Consider the following 6,172-nt stretch of genomic DNA (forward strand, 5'->3'; position numbering starts at 1 on the left):
TTCAAAGTCAAATAATTTCCGTGCGGTCAACCGATACACGATGTTTAGGCGACTTGGACAACGGAAGAAACTGGAACTGTCAGGGAATTCCAGGGGGTGTGAAAAATTCCGGGAATTTCTTAAAAGCTGAAAAACTAAATTTTCAAATACATCATAAGTCCCTTTGACAGCTAAATTAACAGTTCCATGTAAAAGCAGAACTACATTGTATTTCAGGATTTGATTCAACGACATCATATTTAAATTTAAGCTGTTTACTGGGTACCTGTAACTTTTTGAAACAGTATTTAGATTTATTAACCTACAAAATTTAATTAAGATTTGTTTTTACGAGAAAAAATATTCCGTAGTTGAAACAGATTGAATATATATTTATGACATTCACTTGAAAATAGTGATTCATTGATCATCATTAATCAGCAGTTTACGAAAATAACTGAACATGTTCTCCTATGTTAAACAGTAGATGGACATGTTTTGATACCTGTTGCTCACTTCGTGAAAAATTCGGTTATTGGCATTTTGCTACAATTTGTAGATCTTTTCTGCAGTTTGTGCTCGAGTATACCTCTTTTGAGCATCTTCGGATTGCCGCGGTTTCTTGGAGTTGAAAGAGTAGTTTGCTGTGTTTTTTTTTTTTTTTTTCATTTGTGCATTATGATAGTCTATTTCGACACCTCTTACGAAAAATAGCACATTACAAATTTCTTTACGTGAACTAGCATGTTGTGGTTTTTACCGCGAAAATTTTCACGCATGGAGTAGAAGGAGAAAAATCTCCCCCACATTAAGCTAACAGAAAATGGTACCATTTTTCAGGAAGAAAGGTGGCGCTGTTAGCAGTGTGAAACCGTTATATTCGGCCAGCGGCAACATTCGAATGGATTAAATTTGCAATAGAGAACTCATAAAATGTATGAAAGAAAGTAGTTTAGAACGCAATTGGTGTATAGTATGCAACTCTATTACGTATGATCTTATAATTTAACAAATATATGAACTTCTCTTTTACCCATTTTTCCGATGATTGTAAAAAAAAAGTTCCTTCCTACAAAATATACAGCTTTACGCATGAATATCGTAAAACTTATTATAATTTATGTAAAATTCTACAGCTGTCAATGTAAATTAGGAGCTAGCTGCAATGTGAATTATTTTTTGGTGATGCTCTGTGAAAATGAGAACCAATGAACATAAACTTGTGTTTATCAGAAAAATTAATTTAATTTACTATCGAAAATAAAATCATGCTGAAGTTAGTAACGCTATCGTAACGATTCATACTGAGGAAAAACCGTTTTTTCACGATTTTTGAAATCCCTAAGAAGTGAAATTTAGTCAACTATAATAAAACAAAACACAATCATATTCGAAAATCTTAGTTCCCTAACAATCATTTGAATTAAAAAAAAATAGTGATTTCTTCCCCAATGTTTCGTTACGATAGCGTTACTAACTTCAACCTTGCTAAATAAAAATATACTTATATAAAATATACTTGGGAAAAAAAAATACGTTATTGAAGTGTGCAACAGGCTTCACTTTATATTTTTATATTAGGTGAGACTAGACTGTTTTCGCAGCGGCCTAGCTTTTCCTTTTTTGTTATTAAGAGTATTAAAATAGCATCGGGCAATTACGCACGTTTTACCCATTGTTTATTTTACTGACCAAAAGTTTCATTCATTTCATCAACACTTCATATGACTGAAGAACCCAAGTACAATGCAGCCTTCTTTAGTGCGGTTATGTTGCCCCGAGATAGATAGAGTACGTAATGACTGTAGAATGTAATGACTATGTGACTATAGTCAACTGGAAGTAAGCGGTTCCGCACTGTTAATAGCGCCACCTATACTCTGGTCCCGTTTTTATTCCTACAGTTTTGTCTCCTTCTACTCCATGCTAGCACGTTTTAACATTCACCGGGAAAACTAACACATTTTAATACTGTAGCGTGTCGGAATATACCCTTACAAAATGGGGTATTAAAATAAACGAAAGGGTTGATAGATATTTATTAAGTTCAAAAGATTATAATTTATAAAGGTAGTATTATACATTATATAAGGGACTATTTTATGCACGGAGAGCTGACGTAGATACGCGTAGTGATAAACAAGCACGGATCATGCATGCCTGACGCGGGGCGATACACGATGTACGTAACAATGCACAGGTGCAGCAAAAAGGTATACATGTGCAATCACTTCATAGAGCAAATCAGTTTGTACTTCGGTTATTCTGACTGTTTCTTTAAATTCAAAGAGCAGATCTGTTTGTACTTCGATTATTCAGGCTGTTTCTTCACACTCGTTTTGCAGATAAGCATCGCTTGTAATACGATAGTTCTCAAGCCTGTTCTATTCTGTAAAAAGTATTTATTTCCGAGCAGTTTAGGTTGTACCTAGGTCTCCCCATGTGTCCCCTTTCAGCCACCCCTGCAATCAAGTGTGCATGAAGCGATATTTCCAAAATAGATTAGATTCGTAAATGAATAGAGGATTATTGGACAAGAAAGAAGTACGATTTAGGTTTCAGAAAATCGCAGGCAGATAAATAATAAATACCAAATCACTTCCAACACAAAAGAAAATCGACGATTAATTAGTTACATCATCTTTTACCTTATAAGAGCCCTGAATTCGGTAATATTAAATGAAAAAGAAACACAGAATCTAGCCGAAGCGTCTCAGTATAGATTAATAAGAGTGTAGTGTTGCTGGATATAAAAATCAAAATAGACTGATTTAGTCATTTCTAATAAGATACAATAGTTGTTACACTCGTGTAGAAAGATTACGCAGAGTTTAGGTGAGGACTACTTGATATGAATATAATAATACCAGTTGATATTTATGTTAATAAAAATTCTGGAACAAATTTAGAACATCTGTAAAGAACCTATGAAAAAAAAGCTTTCATTTTTCTAAGATCAGCGTCGACGAGAAAATTTCGAGGAAATTTATAAGTTTACTTTGACGCGAAAAAACGCACTTGTACGTCGGCCGCAAATTGACTTTCATCAAGATCGGCGGTCGCCGATCGCGCCAAGTTTATTAAAAAGAAACGTGAAACTGCGTGATGCCGACGCACCATCTTTTATCGCGAATGGCAACTTTTGGCCTACCCGGCAGAAATATTATCCCATCTCTCCCATCTTACGGTGAATTTCAGCAAGTTTCATACGTTTATGGATTTTTAGAGCTTTCAGTTAAGCCCTGTATAACGATTTTGGTGGACAGAACAAACCTACAAAGAATTAATTTGCTCGTGTGCAAAAATTATTCTGCAAATATTTATTGAACATCAATCACTGTAATTTCGATATTGGGCACGTCATTAAAAAATTAGTTAATCTGGTGAATAAGTAAAGTTGTGGGAAAATTGGACCAGGTACGGGAGATGATTGAAGTCAATCGTTTGACAAAATTTATTAACTATAATGTCAGGTTTGACTTGGAATCAATTTATCATAAATCAAATTATTCATCAGATGTTTTTGTTGAATCGTTGGAACAAGGAATGATTACTAATTACAATCAATGATTAATAATTAACTTCTAACAAAATGATGCTACATTAGTGATTTGTGTTACACACAGTTATGATTTATTAACGAATAATGAATAAATTAATGAGCAAAATCCTCGAATCAAAATGATGGATTACTAATAAATATTTTATTTAAAAATAATGGTGAAAAATCCAAGAGATTTAATTTTTGGACGATTGTGTTGGCTATTTTCAAACATCAGTCCCTCGATGTGTCTCGTCGATATACTCAAGCCGCAGCGAAGCAGCTTTCTAGGATTGAATACCTCGATTAAAATCATCAAGTCCCTCGATGAGATTGTGAAGTAAAAGTTCACAAGATGCGAGATAATTCTTACATGTTTACTCTTAATGATTTGTACATTGAGAATGTGATCTCATCTTTTATCCAAAAAGATTCTAATCACATCATACTGCCAAGTACATTCCTGTTAATTCGCTATAAAAACATGATTGAAACTTGACCGTTGGCGTCCACATCCCTCAGGAATCCCACTGCTGCCACACTGGGGTGAGACTGACATTAAACTTATCCGATTACAAATCATCATCATACATTATATATACTTAGGATTGAAGTTCGAAACCAAATTTTCAATGTTCGGATGTTCGGATATTCAGAAAGTGACGTCACCGGAAATTTTTTTTCTTTTGACGTCATCGATCTGTAGTAATCGTCGACGATGAAAATCAGCTAGCCGAATTCCTCAGTCCGGAAACACCCGCGCAGTAGAGACGACGTATGAGAATCGCGTTCCGCAGATTTCGAGTACCGGGTTTTCTACCTCCTGGATCCTGCGCTCCAGGTTCGCTACCTGATGAAACTCGACCTCCAAAACAAGCGCTCCGTAGTTCTGGCTGTCCAGGTCTTTGATCTGGTGAGTTTTGACCTTCAGGAATAATTTTCCGTAGCTTTCGCTGTTCAGGTCCTCCACCTGGTGGATCTCGACCTCCAGGACAAGCGCTCCGTAGTTCTGGCTGTCCAGGTATTTGATCTGGTAAGTTTTGACCTTCAGAAATAATTTTCCGTAGCTCTGGCTGTTCAGGTCCTCCACCTAGTGGATCTCGACCTCCAGGACAAGTGTTCCGTAGCTTCTGCGCTTCAGGTCCACTACCTGGTGAAACTTGACCTCCAGAACAAGTGCTCCGTAGTTCCTGCGTTCCAGGTCCGCTACCTGATGAAACTTGACCTCCAGAACAAGTGCTCCGTAGTTCCTGCGCTCCAGGTCCGCTACCTAGTGAAACTTGACCTCAGGGCAAGCGCTCTATAGTTTCTGCGCTCCAGGTCCGCTACCTGGTGAAAATCGACCTCCAGGACAAGTGTTCCGTAGCTTCTGCGCTTCAGGTCCACTACCTGGTGAAACTTGACCTCCAGGACAAGTGCTCCGTAGTTCCTGCGCTCCAGGTCCGCTACCTAATGAAACTTGACCTCCAGGCAAGCGCTCCGTAGTTCTAGCTGCCCAGGTCTTTGATCTGGTGAGTTTTGAACTTCAGGAATAATTTTCCGTAGTTCTGGCTGTTCAGGTCCTCCACCTGGTAGATCTCGACATCCAGGACAAGTGCTCCGTAGTTCCTGCGCTCCAGGTCCGCTACCTAGTGAAACTTGACCTCCAGGGCAAGCGCTCCGTAGTTTCTGCGCTCCAGGTCCGCTACCTGGTGAAAATCGACCTCCAGGACAAGTGTTCCGTAGCTTCTGCGCTTCAGGTCCACTACGTGGTGAAACTTGACCTCCAGGACAAGTGCTCCGTAGTTCCTGCGTTCCAGGTCCGCTACCTGATGAAACTCGACCTCCAGAACAAGTGCTCCGTAGTTCCTGCGTTCCAGGTCCGCTACCTAGTGAAACTTGACCTCCAGGGCAAGCGCTCCGTAGTTTCTGCGCTCCAGGTCCGCTACCTGGTGAAAATCGACCTCCAGGACAAGTGTTCCGTAGCTTCTGCGCTTCAGGTCCACTACCTGGTGAAACTTGACCTCCAGGACAAGTGCTCCGTAGTTCCTGCGTTCCAGGTCCGCTACCTGATGAAACTCGACCTCCAGAACAAGTGCTCCGTAGTTCCTGCGCTCCAGGTCCGCTACCTAGTGAAACTTGACCTCCAGGGCAAGCGCTCCGTAGTTTCTGCGCTCCAGGTCCGCTACCTGGTGAAAATCGACCTCCAGGACAAGCACTCCGTAGTTTTGGCTGTCCAGGTCCTTAACCTGGTGACTTTTAACCTTCACGAGTAATTTTTCGTGGTTCCTGCGCTCCAGGTCCTCTACCTGGTTGATCTTGACCTACAGTACTCGCGCTCCATAGTTTTGGCTTCCAGGTCCTATACCTTGTGGATTTTTACCTCCAGGACCAGCGCTCCGTAGTTACATTTCGGTGGAATTGTTGTTGTACATTCAATATCCACTAACAACGGTATTAACTGGACGTCGAGATTCAATATGTAAATTATTGTGTATGTATATTACGATACATACGAGCGGAACTATCAGGTAGTGAATTATGTTTTAACATTCTAGGAATGTACGCTAAAGTAATGGCAGTAACGCTTTATCCAAACGAGCACAAAAATTAGCTGTACTAGGCATCCCAACCTTATAGCAGCTTTCTCAACAGAGGTAATGATCGTATGTT

Source organism: Neodiprion lecontei, chromosome 1 (genome assembly GCF_021901455.1).
Source record: "Neodiprion lecontei isolate iyNeoLeco1 chromosome 1, iyNeoLeco1.1, whole genome shotgun sequence".
Classification (NCBI taxonomy): Eukaryota; Metazoa; Arthropoda; class Insecta; order Hymenoptera; family Diprionidae; genus Neodiprion; species Neodiprion lecontei.